The sequence below is a fragment of the Cucurbita pepo genome, chromosome 17 (genome assembly GCF_057944985.1).
Source record: "Cucurbita pepo subsp. pepo isolate OVF chromosome 17, ASM5794498v1, whole genome shotgun sequence".
Taxonomy (NCBI): Eukaryota; Viridiplantae; Streptophyta; class Magnoliopsida; order Cucurbitales; family Cucurbitaceae; genus Cucurbita; species Cucurbita pepo.
The window spans coordinates 10282569-10303627 of NC_141814.1; the positions used below are offsets into that span (position 1 = coordinate 10282569).

General features: G+C 39.1%; 2 pseudogenes; one reads left to right on the forward strand and one right to left on the reverse strand.

Annotated features, from left to right (window-relative positions):
• The first annotated feature begins 377 nt into the window (after window positions 1-377).
• Window positions 378-18601, forward strand: LOC147787641 (uncharacterized; annotated as a pseudogene).
• A 461-nt stretch (window positions 18602-19062) lies between these two features.
• On the reverse strand, window positions 19063-20367 carry LOC147787642 (scarecrow-like transcription factor PAT1; annotated as a pseudogene).
• Window positions 20368-21059: the final 692 nt, after the last annotated feature.

Consider the following 21059-nt stretch of genomic DNA (forward strand, 5'->3'; position numbering starts at 1 on the left):
CCTTCATCTTCTTGTAATGTTCGTTCTTGTCTTTGTTGTTGCGCCCTTCTTTCTTGTCTATCTTCCATCATCATTTCCATCATACCTTGAATTGCTTGTGAATGGTTGTATTAAGATCTGGTACTCTTTTCATGGTGAGTGCATTAGTCTTATCCGACGTCTTCAATTCTGATTCCAAATCTACGGAGGTAATTGACGACGGCGTAACTGCTCTAATGAGCGTCAAACCCGAAGAAGAGCTTCAGCTGGGCGTGATAAAGGCACCGGCTGGAGAGCCAATTCAGCTGAAGGAGGAGCGAGTGTTCGCTCAAATCGGTGAAATAAGCGAGCAGCAAGAGCACCGATGATGGGTCCTCGACACAAGGGCAACAAACAGTATGACCGGGGCTAGGTCAACATTCTTCGAGCTCGACTTGGGGATTCGCGGGACGGTGAAGTTCGGCGACGGCTCCATCGTCGAGATCGAAGGACGCGACACCATCCTGTTTGTCAGCAAGGGAGGCGAGCACCGGAAGCTGACCGGTGTCTACTTCATCTCGAGGCTTAAAGCTAACCTTGTGAGCCTAGGTCAACTTGATAAGGCCGGTTGCTTTATCTCCATTGAGCGCGGGCTACTTAAAATCTACGATGATTGACGACGGCTGCTCATGCAAGTTCGGCGCACGGCAAATCGCCTTTACATTCTGGAGTTAGAGATAGACCAATCGGTCAGCCTCTCGGCCAGGACCAAAGAAGTAGCTTGGAGGTGGCACGCAAGGTGTGGGTTTCTAAGCTTTCCTGCTCTATAAAAACTACACGAGGAGATGGTGCACGATTTTCTAGCAATTAAAGGTGTGAACAAGCTGTGCGACGGGTGTCTCATCGGCAAGCAAAGGCGCTCCCCCTTTCCGTCTAAGGTATTCTACTGCACTAATGTGCCATTGGAGCTCGTGAACGATGATATCTATTGGCCCATCAAGTTGGCGACCCTAGGCAGCAAGACCCTCTTCCTCTTGTTGGTCGATGACACAAGCCACTTCATGTGGCTAGTCCTACTGCAAGCGAAGAGTGAGGCGAATGCGGAAAGAAGATATGAGTTCTGCGCACCGATCGGGACGGAAAATTCTCCTCAGTGAGTTTCAATAAGTACTGTGATGAGCTAAAGCAAGCACATAGAAATTATATTCAACTACATCCGGGAATGTGCAGAATGGGGGCTCATCAAGATTGATCTCATCCAAACAGAGGAACAGCTTTGAGACATTTTCACCAAATCTCTAGTTTGGCTGAAATTTGAAGAATTACGCTCTAAGATTAGAGTTCAAACAATAAGGTAAATATATACCACACAGCTTAGGAGGAGATTGTTAGATAAAACCCTATTTTAGCTTAAAAGTTATTCTCATTTTTAGTTACTATTTTTAATTAAAGTCACACAATTAAAATTAGGGAAATGTGACGGTGTAATGGCTTTAATTGAGCTTACACTTCTTCCCAATTTTAGGATATAATTGTTATTTAATTATCCCTATTGAATGAGAAATAAAATCATCGAGTCTTCAAACAGAATCTCAAATATTGTATCTCTGATATGAACCAAGAGACATCAATCATACAATATGCTTCAATGAAGATGTGAAGAAAATATTGTTGAAATTATCAAAAGATATTTCAACTCATGCCACATTGAAGTAGAATGAAGTTTCATGTTTTAAATTATGGGTGGATAATTTAGAGTAATTTAGAGTTATTGTATTTCATTAATGTATTCTAAGACTTATAATTTACTTTAGGTTACAATTACATAATAGTTAATTATGGTCATTAAGTATGAATGTTACAACTCTTGGAATGCCTTTAGCAGTTTCATTTTGAGGCTATATAAAGCCATGTATGTTGTATTTTTAAGAAGACTTGGAAAATATAGTAAAAGAAGCATTTGTGCTCTTCTTTAGCCAATAACTAAGTTTCTTTGAAATTCTATGTAGTTTAGGTTGCATGTAGAATCATTCAAGCTCGACATGATCAGTCTTGCTTGTGGAGTGATTCGAATCTCAAACAATTATTCTTACGTTGAGATATTTGATCAACAAGAATCATTCAAGTTAGACATGATCGATCTTGCTTGTGGAGTGATTCGAATCTCAAACAATGTTCTTGCCTTGAGATATTCGATCAACAAGGTAATCCGAATCTTACTCCCCTTATAGTGATTTCCACATATCATTTTGTATCAGAGCTTCAGGCTCAAGATCGGATATATGTTTCTTTTGCATTTCTTTTCAATTTGATTTTTATTTATTTTTATCTTTTTAGTTTTTAATCGATCCAAAATCAAAAAAATCCAATCTGGGCTCTACAAAAATTGAGAGGTGAGAATGAGAGCTTCATTTGTGTAAATGAGTGTAAAAAGAGTGGCCTAGAATTCATTGAGTGTATACTGTTGAGAGAGTGTTGTGAGGTCCTTTGTATTTCCATAACTTATTTTTTGCAGCAAAGTTTCACAAATAGATTCGAGGACGAATCCTCTCGAAGAAGTGGAGAATGATATGAATCAAGAGATATCAATCATACAATATGCTTCAATGAAGATGTGAATATTATTGAAAATATCAAAAGATATTTCAATTCATGCCACATTGAATAAGAATGAAGTTTCATGTTATAAATTTTGAGTGGATTACAATTTAGAGTAATTTAGAGTTATTGTATTTCATTAATGTATTTCAAGACTTTATTTACTATAGGTTACAATTACATCATGGTTAATTATGGCCATTAAGTATGAATGTTACAACTCTTGGAATGCCTTTAGTAGTTTCATTTTGAGGCTATATAAAGTCATATATGTTGTATTTGTAAGAGACTTGGAAAATATAGTAAAAGAAGCATTTATGCTCTTCTTTAGCCAATGACTAAGTTTCTTTGCAATTCTATGTAGTTTAGGTTGTATGTAGAATCATTCAAGCTGGACATGATCAATCTTGCTTGTGGAGTGATTCGAATCTCAAACAAGTTTTCTTGCGTTGAGATATTTGATCAACAAGAATCATTCAAGCTAGACATGATCGATCTTGCTTGTGGAGTGATTCGAATCTCAAACAATGTTCTTGCTTTGAGATATTCGATCAACAAGGTAATCCGAATCTTACTCCCCTCGTTGTGATTTTCCCATATCACTCTCTCTTTGTGTTTTTCTGTTATTTTCTTCTCCCAACATTTTCGTTCGGCTTTTTTCCTCCGTAAAAAACAACACCACAAAGAAGAAAGAAAATACCAAAGATTAAAGATGGAAGTTCACTTACAAGATGAATTCTTTTGTTTTTTTTTTTCCTTGAAATATGAAAGCCAAATTGATACAGAACTGTTTTCTATTCTCTTTTTCATATTATTAAGGTTTCACTTAGTGGATAAATTTGTAAAATCATGTCTATTGTCGTTATCACGATTTAGATTTGAGAAATCTCACCCAACCTTCCTATAACAATAAAGAAAATTTTATTTGATAGAGAAGACGTGGGGCAAAGTAGAAGAAGACTACACAACGATGTGGTATTTGCTACACACTCTTCAATTCAAAAGAAATTCGGGATTGATAGATGTCAAATTTAATTTGAATCCTATTCCGTGTTTTGGACATGAGACATTATGACCATGTCACAAGGGATGTAAGGGAATGTCAGAGCAATTATGGACTAAATCTAGGTTCCAAAGCATAATCCAAACCATGGACATAGGTTTTACTAGGTTAAGGATGTCAGTATCGACCACATGACCTAGTTGTCTATCGATGGGAGATTTCTAGTTAAGACTAGAGCGTATGTATTGTGTGTGAAAAAGGAAGTGGACAGCCAGATAGGATCCACTCTCCTTCAAACCGCCTTGAGAACGATGAAAGACCACATAAGTACATAAGTCAAGACTTAGGCAATAGACTAATTAAAGCCTCAAAACTTAGACCCTTGTAATAGAACCATTGATATGAACCAAGAGAGATGTGAAGAAAATATTGTTGAAATTATCAAAAGATATTTCAATTCATGCCACATTGAAGAAGAATGAAGTTTCATGTTATAAATTTTGGATGAATTACAGTTTAGAGTAATTTAGAGTTATTGTATTTCATTAATGTATTTGAAGACTTTTTAGTTATTTTAGGTTACAATTACATAATGGTTAATTATGACCATTAAGTATGAATCTTACCACCCTTGGAATGCCTTTAATATTTTCATTTTGAGAATATACAAAGCCATGTATGTTGTATTTGTAAGTAGACTTGGAAAATAATAGTAAAAGAAGCATTTGTTCTTTTCTTTAACCAATGGCTAAGTTTTTTTGCAATTCTATGTAGTTTAGGTTGCATGTAGAATCATTCAAGCTCGACATGATCAATCTTGCTTGTGGAGTGATTCGATTCTCAAACAAGTGTTCTTGCGTTGAGATATTTGATCAACAAGAATCATTCAAGCTAGACATGATCGATCTTGCATGTGGAGTGATTCTAATCTCAAACAAGTGTTCTTGCCTTGAGATATTCGATCAACAAGGTAATCTGAATCTTATTCCCCTTGTATTGATTCCTTATCTTATCAACCATATTCCTATTTTAAATAATGATTAGAACTTGATCAACTATTGGAGTGGTCTGGAGCACATGACCATAGAAACAAACTTAGGTTCAAGAGTTTCCTTGGATTTTATACACTTTTGTCCTGATCTTGTCTTTTATGCTTCGTTCCTTCTTTTGTATTTAAACTCAAACTCTATTGTGTATAGTGTAAATATATATTATATGTACTCTTGTATGTTTTCAAATTCTAGAGTCGTTCTTGTTTTTCAAAACGAAAAATATTACCATATTTTCATAACTCTTTTGTCGTTAGTCTACATCCCAATCCATGCTTAAAACATCTAAAATTGATCATGGCAACATCGATGTGGGGATGGTCAGTGGGTTCACCAACTCACCTTTGACAATCTACATAGTAGTGTCAGTTTATGGGGTTACCCCTACAAGTTCTATGACGACGTGGGGACTGGGGACTAGTAATTGAGAAATCGCACATATTTAGTAAACATGTTTGCGTGATAAGGGTCTACAAGCGTATTTAGAAATTATTAGGAGTTGGTATATTAAAGATCACGCGTTGAGCACAACTTATGCTCCATAGATAGAACTCATGTGGAGACGATCAAGCGATCTCCAACTATTTATTGGTCGTGAACTTTCCCATAGAAGTAAGGGTCGACATAGGTATAGTAGCTTAACAGGCACGAGGGCCACCCTTCCTAAATTATGATGATATTATATGGCTTATTAGGGAGTCACCCTCTAATCCCTTTTAGTAGACCAATATTAGGTGATAAATCATGTAATATCCTAGTAGCTCAATAGCGGGAACAACTAGAGGTCACATTTAACAGATGCATGATACTTGGGTATGTGATATGAGCAATAATTTAACTTATAGATAATTAATTGACTCTAAGATCTCGTAGAGAACAAATGGATATAGACATGCTCTTGGGGTCATTTTTGTAATTGGCCATTTTTTAATATTTTAATATTAGTTTCTAAAAAAAACAATCTAGAATTTTCCCAAACTTTTATACCCCTTAATAATCCATTTTTCTTCATAAACACATTGAAATTCTTCTTCTATTAGAATTTAAAAATTCGTGAATTTTGATAAAACTTGGAAAAAATTCAACTTTCTAAATTTTTTTCCAATTTTTGTTGTTCTTTGCTTCCAAAAACCTTCTAAAATCTATTAGGGACTATACATTACCTCTTATTAGAGGACTTGGGTGTTACACACTCATGAAAATTCCTTAAAACCAATTTCTTTAGCTTGAGGGAAGAATAAGGAAGAAGTTCCATGAAGAAATCGGGTTCTAATTGATAAATTTAATAAAGATAAGTTTACAAAAGGAAGGAAATTCAGTAATTTGTTATGTGAAGAATGACTGTTTATAGCGAATACAATGTTTAACAGAAGATAAAAATAAAATCCTAACATAAAGTAGAATATCATGTCAAAACAAAGAATCTGGCATAATATCATATCTATGATTTGATATCGGCATAAGATCACATCAGTGAATTGATATTTGGGAATTAAAATATAAAAATAGCAACTAAATATTTTTTAACATTCTCTCCCTTAAACTGATGACTCAGTCTTTAGATCAAACTTTAGGATCTTGACAGACACCAAGCAACATGCATAGCTTCTCAAACACAACTCGAGTCAAACGTTTTGATATGAATTCAATTGCTGACCCTTTGCATGTACCCGAAGAACCGATTACAAGAAGCAAGGTTAAGAAGATTCAAGAGGCCTATACATTGCATCTTCGAAACCTAGCTGGTGTACAAGTTGAAACAAAGACTGATATGAACCAAGAGACATCAATCATACAATATGCTTCAAAGAAGATGTGAAGAAAATATTGTTGAAATCATCAAAAGATATTTCAATTCATGCCACATTGAAGAAGAATGAAGTTTCATGTGATAAATTTTGGGTGGATTACAATTTAGAGTTATTGTATTTCATTAATGTAGTTTAAGAGTTTTTATTTACTTTAGGTTACAATTACATAATGGCTAATTATGGCCATTAAGTATGAATGTTACAACTCTTGGAATGCCTTTAATAGTTTCATTTTGAGGCTATATAAAGCCATGTATGTTGTATTTGTAAGCAGACTTGGAAAATATAGAAAGAAGCATTTGTGCTTTTCTTTAGCCAATGGCTAAGTTTCTTTGCAATTCTATGTAGTTTAGGTTGCATGTAGAATCATTCAAGCTCGACATGATCAATCTTGCTTGTGGAGTGATTCGAATCTCAATCAAGTGTTCTTGTCTTGAGATATTTGATCAACAAGAATCATTGAAGCTAGACATGATCGTTCTTGCTTATGGAGTGATTCGAATCTCAAACAAAGTGTTCTTGGCTTGAGATATTCGATCAACAAGGTAATCCGAATCTTACTCCCCTTGTAGTGATTCCTTATCTTATCATTTGGTATCGAGCTTCAGGCTCAAGATCGGATATATGTTTCCTTTGCGTTTCTTTTCAATTTGTTTTTTATCTTTTTAGTTTTTAATCGATCCAAAATAAAAAATAAAAAAAATCCAATCTCGGCTCTACTAAAAAATTTGAGAGGTGAGAATGAGAGCTTCATTTGTGTAAATGAGTGCAAATAGAGTGGCCTAAAATTCCTTGAGCATATACTCTTGAGAGAGTGTTGTGAGGTCCGTCGTATTTCCATAACTTATTTTTTGCAGCAAAGTTACACAAATAGATTCGAGGACGAATCCTCTTGAAGAAGTGGAGAATGATATGAACCAAGAGACATCAATCATACAATATACTTCAATGAAGATGTGAAGAAAAGGTTGTCAAAATTATCAAAAAGATGTTTCAATTCATGCTACATTGAAGAAGAATGAAGTTTGATTGTTGTAAATTTTGGGTGGGTTACAATTTAGAGTAATTTAGAGTTCTTGTATTTTAAGACTTTTTATTTAATTTCGGTTACATTTACATAATGGCTAATTATGGCCATAAAGTAGGAATGTTACAACTCTTGGAATACCTTTAGTAGTTTCATTTTTTAGGCTATATAAAGTCATGTATGTTGTATTTGTAAGCAGACTTGGAAAATATAGAAAGAAGCATTTGTGCTTTTCTTTAGCCAATGGCTAAGTTTCTTTGCAATTCTATGTAGTTTAGGTTGCATGTAGAATCATTCAAGCTCAACCTGATCAATCTTGCTTGTGGAGTGATTCGAATCTCAATCAAGTGTTCTTGTCTTGAGATATTTGATCAACAAGAATCATTGAAGCTAGACATGATCGATCTTGCTTCTAGAGTGATTCGAATCTCAAACAAAGTGTTCTTGGCTTGAGATATTCGATCAACAAGGTAATCCGAATCTTACTCCCCTTGTAGTGATTTCTTATCTTATCAAAGACTTTTGAGCCCAAAAATCTTTATAGCATTAACATATCAAATCAAGAAGATAATGGAATAGCTGACATTGGACAGTAATTAAAAGACTTGCCTTTGGTAGTTGAACTACCAATTAAGACAATTTATAAATACCTTATTTTTTTCCATTTGTATTTAATAGCATTTATTAATTTGGAGTTGGTGGTTGAACTTTATTATGTTAGGGTTAACTTTTGGGTCTATTTAAAGGCATGTAATATTCATGTTTGGGAATGTATTGTTGAATACAAACAAAACCTTTGTGTTTTTTTGATACCTTTTTGGTGTTATTCTTTTTCAAATCTTTCTTTAGGTTTGATGTTTAAACCGATTCATTGAATTAGTTTTGATCAAGCTAATTCTAGAGTAAATTGTCTTGGTATCTAAGAGTGACCATCATAGATTTTAAGTTCGATCTAAGTGTCATTCATCTTCTAACCAGCTCTTGGTTGGAATCAATCCGTTAAGTTAGCTTTCTCTGTGAACGTTTTGCAAGGATTCTAGAAAGACCTCTAGCTTTGCAAATTCCACCATTGTAGGTGCTTATTATTTGGTATCAGAGCATTTGATCGACGTTCTTTGGCCGCTCTAGTGGTGAAATATCTTTATTGTTATTTTTTTTCTATCAATTTTTTTTCTCTCTCAGATTATCGAAAAAAAAAAGGAAGAAAGAAGACTCGGTAGAAAAAAAATCATTTCTGAGAAAAATATATATATATATTCAGTTCTTATCATTTATTTTCAAGCTCTTGATCATTGAGATACTAGTCTTAGCTTATTACAATTGATCGTGAATTTGTTATAATCAAGCTTAAAGCAAGATTGAACCAAAATAATAATAATAATAATAAAAGCGAGCCTTTACATTCTTGACCTAGTACCAAAAGCCTACCTTTGAGTGTTAAACACGAGTGTCCCTGAGTGAAATTTTTGTGAGAAGTGTGGAGAGGTCCCTTGAGATACAAAATGTCACATAATGGAGAAGGAGTACCACCAGTACCAGATCTTAATACAACCATTCTCAAGCAATTCAAGGTATGATGGAAATGATGATGGAAGATAGACAAAAAAGAAGGGCGCAACAACAAAGACAAGAACGAACATTACAAGAAGATGAAGGTATAGTAGTACTAAAAAGACAAGTTGAAGGAAGATGGAGAGGAAGAAATAACCATGCAACTATTATGCAACCTAGAAGGATGGAAAGAGTACATGAAGATAGAGATGGGGGAGTTAAACTCAAAATCCCACCATTTTGTGGAACGCCAGATTCTGAGGCATACTTGCAATGGGAAAGAAAGATAGAACATGTGTTTGATTGCAACACCTATAGTGAAAATAAGAAGATGAGACTTGCTATTGCCGAATTTACCAATCATGCTGGTGATTGGTACCAAGATCTCAAATCCGAGAGAAGACGAAAATAGGAGGATCCAATAGAGACTTGGGAAGAACTTAAAGAAGCCATGAGAAAAAGGTATGTTCCAAAACATTATGAAAGAAATTTGAAAACTAAATTGCAAGGTTTGAAGCAAGAAACAAAAAGTGTGGCAGAATATTATCAAGAGATGGAGACTATGATGGAAAGAGCAAATGTTAGAGAAGAAGAAGAAGATACCATGTCTAGATTCCTTGGAGGTTTGAATCGAGAAATTGTTCATCTTGTTGACAGAAATCCACCACCATATCTGGAAGACATGTATCATTATGCTCTCAAAATTGAAGACCAATTGAAGGAAGAAAAAGAGCATTAAAAAAGGTACACATCATGAACTAACACCTTTTCAAATTCTAAAACTTGGAACAAGGATAATTTTGTGAATAAAAATGAATTGTTGTCACCAAAAGAAAAGTTTGTGGCTGCTAAAAGGGTGGAGGCTGAGAGTTCCAAATGTAAAAAGAATGAAGCTTCAAAGACGATACAGGAGAAGTCTAGTTCTATTCAATGTTGGAAGTGCAAAGGATTTGGACACATGAGCAAAGAGTGTGTTAATAAAAAAGTTATGGTGATAAGGAATGGGATACTTGATTCAGATGATGAATGTGAGGATCATGATTCACAACTTGTGGAAGAAATCGCAGCATATGATGATAAATATGTTGAAGAAGGTAATTTCATATCTTTGATCACAAGAAGGGTACTCAATGTTCAAATCAAAGAAGCGAAATTTGAAGATCAAAGGGAAAACTTGTTCCACACAAGATGTTTGATCAAAGGAAACCCATGCAGTTTGATGATTGATAGTGGAAGTTGCACAAATGTGGTATGCAACTTCCTTGTAAAAAGACTTCAACTTTCTGTTCATCCACATCCAAAACCGTACAAACTTCAATGGTTGGCAAACAATGAAGAAATTAAGGTGAACTCCCAAGCTCTTATTTCTTTTACTCTTGGAAGATATAAAGATGAAGTCCTTTGTGATGTCGTACCAATGCATGTGGGGGACATCTTGTTCGACCGACCTTGGCAATATGATAGAAAGGTAACATTTGATGGTTTGACGAACAAGTGTACTTTTACTTTTTGTGGGAAGAAATTTCCTTTACTTTCGTTGTCTCCATATGAAGTACATTGTGACCAATTGAAATTAGAGAAGAAAAGAAAAGAATGTGAAGAACCACAGTGGAGAGAAGAAACTCAGGTAAAAGAGAGAGATAAGAGTGAAAAAAAAGAGAAAAGTGAGGGGCAAAGGATGAGTGGAAACAAAGAAAGAAAAAAAAGTGATTTTGAGGAAAAGAGAGAAAATGTGAGTTTGGTTATAAGAAAGGGAGAAATGAGGAATATGTTAGCCCAAGAACCAAAATTTGTACTTATGTGCAAAGGAATGTGTTTAGCAATAGAACAAAAAACTGATGATGCTTTACCAAGTGCTTTTAAGTCTCTTTTTCAGGAATTCAGCGACATATTTCCACATGAAGATGCATGTACGGGGTTACCCCCTCTAAGAGGGATTGAGCACCAAATTGACTTCGTACATGGGGCAACTTTTCCAAATATGGCTGCCTATAGGACTAATCCCACCGAGACTAAGGAGATTCAGAGACAAGTAGAAGAACTCATGGATAAAAGATATGTTAAAGAAAGCATGAGTCCTTGTTCGATTCCTGTGATTTTGGTACCCAAGAAAGATGGCACGTGGAGGATGTGTGTTGATTGTTGAGCCATCAACAAGATAACGGTAAAGTATCGACACCCTGTTAAATAAAAGCCATGCCTTATTTAGTTAGGTTTGTAAAACATCTGAATTCACGCGAATGGAGGAGCGTGATTCTAGGGGCCATTGTTTTGGCAATTTGGGTGAAGTCTTCGTCCACTTCTTCTATTTTTGTATAATTGGTTTTTCTATTTTTGTAATTAGATTTGTTATTTAAACCGTTAAACTGAAGTAAAATAAGATATCGAGTCTTCAGCAATCGACGCGAATCTCTCACTCTCTCTCCTTTTACTTCCGCTAATTTTTCCTTCGAAGAAACCTTCGGCCAATTTTTCGTCGACACTGTCTTCCGAGTTGCCAGAGTCAACAAGTGGTATCAGAGCCAGGTTGAAGCGATCGGTAGTATACCATCACAGAAGAGCCAACCTATCAACAATCAAGTTGAATAGCTCAAGTGGTTAGAGTGTCGACCTAACAACACATAGGTCTCAGGTTCGAGTAGAAGAAAATGCAAAGTGTGTAAATAAGCACATCTTGGGGTCCCCATCCCAAGCAGGCTCCCTCACTCCTCCACGCCACCGTCAAGTGCTGGCATCTCCATCACCACCACGAAGAGGCCGACGCTGTGATGACGGGCATCGAGTTGTTGTTGAGCGAGATTGATCAGGGAGACAACGACGACGTCGTTCAGTACCCGATGTTGACAAGGTCAAACTACAACGAGTGGGCCTTGTTGACGATGCGCGTCAACGTACAGGCGCTGCGGGAATGCTGCGAAAGAAAGCTCTCGGAGATCTGTTTTAAGGACGGCAAATTCGTCGATGATTTTTCAATGCCGGATCACGGGGCTCGCCAACAGCACCACCACCTGGCATCAGCGAGACAGAAATCGTGAAGAAGATGTTGCAGGTCCGTCCCCGATCACCTCGAGCAAGTCACGATTTCAATTGAGACATTGCTTCCGGAAGACTACGTAACGTCGAGAGGACCGTCTACTCCTCACGGAGGAGGAATGACTTGCACGCCTAAAGCTCCCTCCGCGACAACACCGGCGAGAGCAACGGATCCTCCTCCAGCTGCAAAGGTGGCAAGAAGCCATGGATGTCCCACGGGCGCACGCGCAGGATAGATGGGAATCAAAAGAAGGAGTCGACCAATGGCAGGCCGATCCCAATGGTCGAACTGTGGGAAGAGAGAACACCTGAGTAGAAATTGCTGGAGCAAGCTCAGGAATTAAGAGAAGCCCGAAAAGGCCCATGTGGCTCCAATCCGAGGAGGACGAGCCAGCTCTCTTCATGGTAACTACATGGTAACTACATCCGACGACGATGTTGAACCCGAGAAAGAGCTCCAGCTGGGCGTAGCAAAGGTGGCACCAGCTGGGGAGCCAATTCAACTGGAGGAAGGGACGAGCAACACGAGCACCGGCGATGGATCCTTGACACAGGGGCAACAAACCATATGACTGGGGCTAGATCTGCGTTCTCCGAGCTCGACTCGAGGATCCGTGGGACGGTGAAATTCGGCGACGGCTCCGTCGTCGAGGTTGAAGGGCGCGGCACCATCTTATTCGTCAGTAAGGGAGGCGAGCATCGCAAGCTGACCGACGTCTACTTCATCCCGAGGCTCAAGGTTAACCTTGTGAGCCTGGGTCAACTCGATGAGACAGGTTGCTTCATTTCCATCGAGCGCGGACTACTCAAAATCTGCGATAATAAACGACGGCTGCTCACGCAGGCAAGGCGCATGACAAACCGTCTTTACATCTTGGAGTTAGAGATAGACCAACCCGTCAGCCTCTCGGCCAAGACCGAAGAGGTATCTTGGAGGTGGCACGCAAGGTACGGGCACTTAAACTTTCCTGCCCTAAAAAAGCTATAGAAGAAGGAGTTGGTGCACGGCTTGCCAGAAATCAAAGGCGTGAACAAGCTGTGCGACGGGTGCCTCATCGGCAAACAGAGGTGCACACCCTTTCCGTCTCGAACATCCTACCGAGCCGATGAGCCGTTGGAGCTTGTACACGGCGATATCTGCGGGCCCATCAAGCCGGCGACCCCAGGCGGTAAGAGTCTCTTCCTCCTGTTAGTCGATGACAAAAGCCGCTTCATGTGGCTGACCCTGCTGCAATCGAAAAGTGAGGCGGCAGAGGCGGTTAAGCGCGAGCGGAGGCCGAATGTGAGAAGAAGATGCGAGTGCTACGCACAGACCGAGGCGGAGAATTCACCTCGACAAGTTTTAGTAAGTACTGCGACGAGATCGGCATACAACGGCACCTAACGGCGCCCTACTCCCCCCAACAGAACGGAGTGGTAGAGCGCCAAAATCAGATCATTGTCGAGACAGCAAGGTCATTGTCGAGACAGCAAGGTCATTGTTGGTGACGGCCGGGATGCCTGGGAGATTCTGGGGAGAGGCAGTAATGACGGCTGTCTATCTCCTCAATCGGTCACCAACCCGAAGCCTCGATGGGAAGATGCCATATGAGGCCTGGTACAACAAAAAACCAACAGTACATCATTTCCGCGTGTTCGGCTGCGTCGCATACATGAAGGTAACACGTCCCCATCTCGCCAAGCTCGATCCCAGGGGGCTGAAGGTCGTCTTCATCGGCTACGAACCCGTGAACAAGGCGTACAGACTCTATGATCCGGTAGGGGGGCGAGCTCACGTGTCTCGCGACGTCGTCTTCGACGAAAGCACCTTCTGGCAGTGGAATGAGGTGATCGAGGTAGACTGTAATCCAAATCAATTCACGGTGGAGTACCTCGTCACCGAGCCTGAAGAAGAAGGAGCCCAGTATCAGGAGACGTCACCGCCGCCAGCAGGTGCACCACCTGAACCAGTGGAATTCGCAACACCACGGACTGCGGATTCGATGCTGGATGCCGATCACGATACTGATCTGGAGGCTAGGTACCGAAGGATGGATGACCTAGTGGGAGGAGGTGAACCACCTGGACTAGCAGCGCGCGAGCTCGAAGAAGTGGCCGAACTACATGCCATCAGTGCAGATGAACCAAACACCTTCGCCGAAGCAGAAAAGAACCCGTGCTGGCGGAAGGCAATGCAGGAGGAGATGACATCCATCACCGAGAACCAAACGTGGAGTCTGAAGGATATGCCACCGAGAAATCGAGCCATAGGGCTCAAATGGGTCTTCAAACTGAAGTGCAACGAAAAAGGAGAAGTTGTGAAGCACAAGGCTCATCTGGTGGCGAAGGGCTACGTCTAGAAGCAAGGAGTGGACTTCAAAGAGGTATTTGCGCCAGTAGCAAGGTTAGAATCCGTTCGTTTCTTGCTGGCAATTGCGGCACATTACTCTTGGAAGGTTCACCATATGGACGTAAAGTCTGCTTTCCTTAACGAAGAGTTGAAGGAGACCGTATATGTTCGACAACCACCTGGCTTCCTGGACAACGACAACTCTAATAAGGTACTGCGCCTGCACAAAGCACTCTATGGGCTTCGACAAGCCCCACGAGCCTGGAACGCGAAGCTCGACAGTACCCTACTGTCATTGAAATTCAAACGTTGTGCCTCTGAGCATGGCATGTACACGTACGGCCACGGCAAAAAGCAACTGATCGTGGGAGTGTACGTCGACGACCTCATAATCACTGGAGGCGACATGGGAGTCCTTGGAAGGTTCAAGAAGGAGATGTCGAAAAACTTCGAGATGAGCGATCTCGGCGTGCTCAGCTACTACCTCGGCATCGAAGTGCAACAGAACTCTTCCGGCATCTCCATCTGCCAAAGTGCATACGCGAGGAAGCTGCTGGACACAACTGAGCTTGTGGACAGTAATCCTACCAGGACGCCAATGGAGGCCCGACTCCAACTAAGGAAGGCCGGCACTACGACGACAGTCGACTCCACCAATTACCGCAGCATTGTCGGGAGTCTGCGCTATCTGGTAAACTCTCATCCTGATCTTGCTTATTCTGTTGGCTATGTGAGCAGGTTTATGGAAGCACCTAGGGAGAAGCATCTAGTGGCTGTCAAGCGCATCCTGCGCTATGTAGCCAGAACCAGAGGCTGGGGTGTAAGATATTGCGCAAGGAGCGGAAAGGAGAAACTCAAGCTGGTCGGCTACAGTGATAGTGACATGGCCGGTGACGTTGATGATCTTAAGAGCACCAGCGGAATGATCTACTTTCTCTCAGGCGGCGCGATCTGCTGGCAATCAACAAAACAGAAGGTGGTTGCTTTGTCTTCCTGCGAAGCAGAATACATCGCCGCTTCGATGGTAGCAACACAAGGGATCTGGCTTGCACGACTAATGGAAGAACTCATCGGGAGAGAAAGCGATCCACCAATGCTATACGTAGACAACAAAGCTACGATCTCCCTGATAAAAATCCAGTTTTGCACGACGGAGCAAGCACATAGAATTAGATTCCACCACATTCGAGAATGTGCAGATCGAGGGCTCATCAAGATTGATTTCATCCGAACAGAGGAACAACTTGGAGACATTTTCACCAAGTCCCTGCGCGGGTGAAATTCGAAGAACTCTGCTCAAAGATCGGAGTTCAAATAATAAGGTACAGCTTTTAGGAGGAGATTGTTAAATAAAAGCCATGCCTTATTTAGTTAGGTTTGTAAAACATCTGAATTCACGCGAATGGAGGAGCGTGATTCTAGGGGCCATTGTTTTGGCAATTTGGGCGAAGTCTTCGTCCACTTCTTCTATTTTTGTATAATTGGTTTTTCTATTTTTGTAATTAGATTTGTTATTTAAACCGTTCAACTGAAGTAAAATAAGATATCGAGTCTTCAGCAATCGACGCGAATCTCTCACTCTCTCTCCTTTTACTTCTGCTAATTTTTCCTTCGAAGAAACCTTCGGCCAATTTTTCGTCGACATTGTCTTCCGAATTGCCAGAGTCAACACACCCTATTCCTAGATTGGATGACATATTGGATGAATTATATGGTGCTGATCTGGTTTCAAAAATAGATCTTAAAAGTGGTTATCATCAAATTCGAATGAATGTGGGAGATGAGTGGAAAATGGCTTTCAAAACAAAGTTTTGGCTTTATGAGTGACTCGTTATGCCGTTTGGCCTTACAAATGCACCAAGTACTTTTATGAGGCTAATGAATCATGTTTTGAGAGACTATATTGGAAAATTTGTTGTTGTATACTTTGATGATATCCTTGTTTACTCAAAAAGTTTGAATGATCATATTTTGCACGTCAAGAAAATTTTGTTTAAACTTAGAGAAGAGAAGCTTTATGCCAACTTCAAAAAGTGCAGTTTTTGTCTAGACCAAGTCAACTTCCTAGGGTTCTTAGTTGGAAAGAATGGAGTACAAGTTGATGAAGAAAAGGTAAAAGCTATTAGAGAATGGCCAACACCCACAAATGCAACCGAGGTAAGATCTTTTCATGGTTTGGCTAGTTTCTATAGGAGATTCATTAAGGATTTCAGTACCATAGCATCACCATTGAATGAACTTGTTAAAAAGCATGTGAAATTTGAATGGAAGGAAAAACAAGAGAATGCATTCAATGAACTGAAAGATAAATTAACCAATGCACCTTGTCTTGCTTTACCTAACTTTGATAAATCTTTTGAAATTGAATGTGATGCAAGTGGGATAGGCATAGGAGCTGTTTTAATGCACGAAAAAAGGCCAATCATGTTCTTTAGTGAAAAGCTTAATAGAGCACAACTCAACTATCAGACTTATGACAAAGAGTTATATGCACTTGTGAGGGCTTTGCAAGTTTGGCAACATTATTTGTGGCCAAAAGAGTTTGTTATTCATACGGATCATGAAAGTTTGAAGCACCTTAAAAGCCAAACAAAGCTAAATAGGAGACATGCTAAATGGGTGGAATTCATAGAGACATTTCCTTATGTAATCCATTACAAAAAGGGGAAGGATAATGTGGTCGCAGATGCATTATCAAGAAGGTATGCTTTATTTTCTTCCCTTACTGCAAAAATTCTTGGTTTTAAACACATGATTGAATTGTACAAAGTTGAAAAATCTGAATTTTATGATGTGTATATGCAATGTTTAGAAGGGAAACATGTGCAAGATCATATTGTGTTCGATGATATGCTTTTTAGGAAGGGTAAACTTTGTATTCCTAAATGTTCTATTCGAGAGTTACTTGTGAAGGAGGCTCATGGGGGAGGACTTATGGGATATTTTGGAGAATTTAAAACATATAGCACGTTGTGTGAACATTTTTATTGGTTGAAAATGAGGAAAGATGTAAACAAAGTATGCAAGCAATGTTTTAAATGTAAGGAGGCTAAGTCTAAGACAGAACCACATGGTCTTTACACACCTTTAGATGTTCCTAGTGAACCATGGGTTGACATTAACATAGATTTTATTCTAAGATTACCAAAGACTAGAAGACACCATGATAGCATTTTTGTGGTAGTTGATAGGTTTAGTAAGATGACACATTTCATTCCATGTAACAAAACAGATGATGCTACCAACATAGCTAATCTATTCTTTAAGGAAGTGGTTAGATTGCATGGTATTCCCAAAACCATTGTTAGTGACAGGGATGTAAAATTTTTAAGCCATTTTTGGAAGGTTTTGTGGGGAAAGTTGGGAACTAAGCTTCTATTTTCTACAACATGTCACCCCCAAACCGATGGAAAAACTGAGGTTGTTAATAGAACATTAGGAGCCTTACTTAGGTCACTAATTTCTAAAAATCTTAAGCCTTGGGAAGAGACTACCTTTTGTTTGTGGAATTTGCATACAATAGAGCAATACATAGCACCACTCAGTGTTCACCTTTTGAGGTTGTGTATGGATTTAATCCTTTAACTCCTCTAGATTTATTGCCTTTGCCACCTAATATGTTTGCTAATGATGCAGCTTCTTCAAGAGCCGAATACATAAAAAAAATTCACAAAGACATAAAAGAAAGAATTGAAAACAAAAATAAAAAACTAGTCACGCGCAAGAACAAAGGAAGAAAAAAAATTGATTTTTAAACAAGGTGACTAGGTTTGGGTTCATCTACGAAAGGAAAGGTTTCCAAGTCAGAGAAAGTCTAAACTTCAACCAAGAAGAGATGGTCCTTTTCAAGTACTAGAGCGGATCAATGACAATGAATACAAGCTAGATCTCAGAGGTGAGTACAATGTAAGTTCAACTTTTAATGTGGCTGATTTGACTCCATTTGATGTAGGGAATGAAGACCTTGATTGGAGGACAAATCCTTTTAAAGAAAGGGAGGATGATATGAATTCAACTGCTGACCCTTTGCATGTACCTGAAGGACCGATTACAAGAAGCAAGGTTAAGAAGATTCAAGAGGCCTATACATTGCATCTTCGAAAGCTAGCTAGTGTACAAGTTGAAACAAAGACTTTTGAGCCCAAAAATCTTTATAGCATTAGCATATCAAATCAAGAAGATAATGGAGTAGCTGACATTGGAAAGTAATTAAAAGACTTGCCTTTGGTAGTTGAACTACCAATTAAGATAATTTATGAATACCTTATTTTTTTCAATTTGTATTTAATAGCATTTATTAATTGTAGTTGGTGGTTGAACTTTATTATGTTAGGGTTAACTTTTGGATCTATTTAAATGCATGTAATATTCATGTTTGGGAATGAATTGTTGAATACAAACAAAACCTTTGTGTTTTCTTGATACCTTTTTGGTGTTATTCTTTTTCAAACCTTGCTTTAGGTTTGATGTTTAAACCGATTCATTGAATTAGTTTTGATCAAGCTAATTCTAGAGTGAATTTTCTTGGTATCTAAGAGTGACCATCATAGATTCCAAGTTCGATCTAAGAGTCATTCATCTTCTAACCAGCTCTTGGTTGTAATCAATTCGTTAAGTTAGCTTTTTCTTTGAACGTTTTGCAAGGATTTTAGAAAGACCTCTAGCTTTGCAATTCCACCATTGTAGGCGCTTATCACGTTTTATTAGGATATCAGCCACTTGCTCTTTAGTATGAAAATGTTGAACATCACAGTTCCATCTTTACTTAAGTAACTGAGGAAGTGGAAACGATCATCAATGTGTTTGTTTCGACCATGCAAGACTGGATTTCTGGTCAGCTTAATAGTGGAACTATTATCATAATATACCACTGTAGCTCCAACTGGGACATGATCGAGTCTTTCCAGCATCCTTCTTAACCATATGGCTTGACAAGCACAAGCTGCAGCAACAATGAATTCAACTTCAACAGTGGAGAGTGTGACTACAGGTTGCCTCTTTGAGGACCATGAAACAACTCCTGAACTTAGCAAAAATGAATAACCTGACATGCTCTCGTCTCGAGGATTCTCCTTTGACACACTCTCGTCCGACATATGATACAACTTAAACGTGAAATTCACTGCTAGTGAATCGTCTCCGTCGCACCCGAGTGACTCACGCATTAGCTCTGCCGGTTCCTATTTCACCATGTTGAATTTGAACCTAACGCTGAGTTCTTTCGCAAGTTGACTCAATGACTCGCCGACCTATTTCAACCTCTCGTCTCTGCCGTTCTCCACTACAATCGCCGTTAATTTCATGACGACCTTCCTTTTCTAACGACCTGAGAGAAGGTGGATTAGATTCATATTCTGACCTCCCTTCCCGATATCGAAATCCACAACATGCAATTGACGATCCTCTTCCTCTATTCCCTCAAGAATTACGAGATTTTGGTGCAATGAAAGCATGCTTAAAGCAAGGAGAAACATCTTAAAGCAACCGAGTCACTGCTGAGGGTTCTTGCCGAAAGTCTCTGCCACAAGATGCAGAAATTCCACTGGATTTACCCGCAATTTTAGAGCAAAAATCATATACTCTGCCAATCTCTGCACATAACTACCTCTCGCATTCGAAATCTTAACCACCTGTGCAAGAATCTCATCCATAACCTCCAAATTTCCCTCAGAAATCGTTGCCGCAGCCTCGATTACAGACTGTTTCAAAGAATCAGAAGATGTAGAAGCCATAGAGGACGACGTAGATGAAGAACAAGAAGACAAAGTAGTGGTAGTCGGCGAAGTCAAAATTGGCTTCTAATTCGGCGGCGTCGTCAGACTAATTAGATTATACATCCTCTCACACCATAGTCAAACTCGTAATCACAGACGCAACATCATTTCTTTCATCGTCGTCTTATCTTAAAGAAGTTGTTTCTCCAACTCCTGAAGGCGATGATTCATCATCATCTTCTTCTCCAACTCCAACAAATTCGGAGGTCCACCACCTGTGAAACCTAACTGCATCTCTGCTAATCCTCTACCTGATGTACTTTTCCTATCCTCCAAATCTCCCTGGATCACATCAGCAGAAGGATATGCCACATAAACCTCCTCTTTCAAGCAATTTTTTCTTTCTGCCACTCCGTTTTGCTATGGTGTGTAAGCTGCAGTGAGTCGTCGATGTATTCCATGATTTGAGCATAACTCAATAAACTCAGTAGATGTGAACTCTCCACCTCTAATAGTTCTCAAACCTAAAATATTTGTCCCATTTTCTTTCTCCACCTTTGTTTTGAAAAGTTAGAACATTATGAGATCTTCTATTTCAAACATACAATCTATTGAGTCCTTCTTTTGTTCTACCATCTCTTCAACATATGCCAGGAGAAACAACGGTTCAGAAGTTTCAGCAAAACGAGCTTGTCATTTCTTTCTCTTATTCTTCTTGGGACATTCATACTGAAAATGACCAATGTCATGACAATAAAAACATTCAACAAGAGTTTTGTTAAAACTTGGTCTCCTATGTTCTCGTCCTCTACCTCGAATTGTGCCACCTCCACGATTTGTTCTCCCTGTACTGCTTGTTAGTTTAGTTAATCTTGTATTAACCGTAATTCATTTATATTTACTGTTTGTATGTCAAATTATGTTAGTGAAGGGAAGTTTAGCAGTTAAAGGAAGTTTAGCGGTTAAGGGAAGTTTAGCAGTTAAGG